The sequence below is a fragment of the Protomyctophum parallelum genome, assembly GCF_964188405.1.
Source record: "Protomyctophum parallelum genome assembly, chromosome: 3".
Taxonomy (NCBI): Eukaryota; Metazoa; Chordata; class Actinopteri; order Myctophiformes; family Myctophidae; genus Protomyctophum; species Protomyctophum parallelum.
In genome coordinates, this window is record NC_139698.1 from 1,044,752 (window position 1) to 1,045,090 (window position 339).

A 339-nucleotide genomic window follows, 5' to 3' on the forward strand; every position below is an offset into this window, starting at 1 on the left:
CCTCGGCCCCCAGCATGGTACCGACTCGGCCCCCAGCCTGGTACCGACTCGGCCCCCAGCCTGGTACCGCCTCGGCCCCCAGCCTGGTACCGACTCGGCCCCCAGCCTGGTACCGTAGTCAAAATATGGCCCTTGAGGAACTTTAATTGGGGAACCCGTAACTAACCCATTTAGAGACCCGAGGACGATTCTACAAAATGTCGTCTAAATCATGGCAAAAAAAAATGTTTCTATGTCAGTGGTTCTCAAACATGTTCATGTCAAGGACCCCCAAAGATATTATGTAATTGGCCGCCGACCCCCATCTGAAAATATGTTGTTCCAGGGAGCAGGTGCATC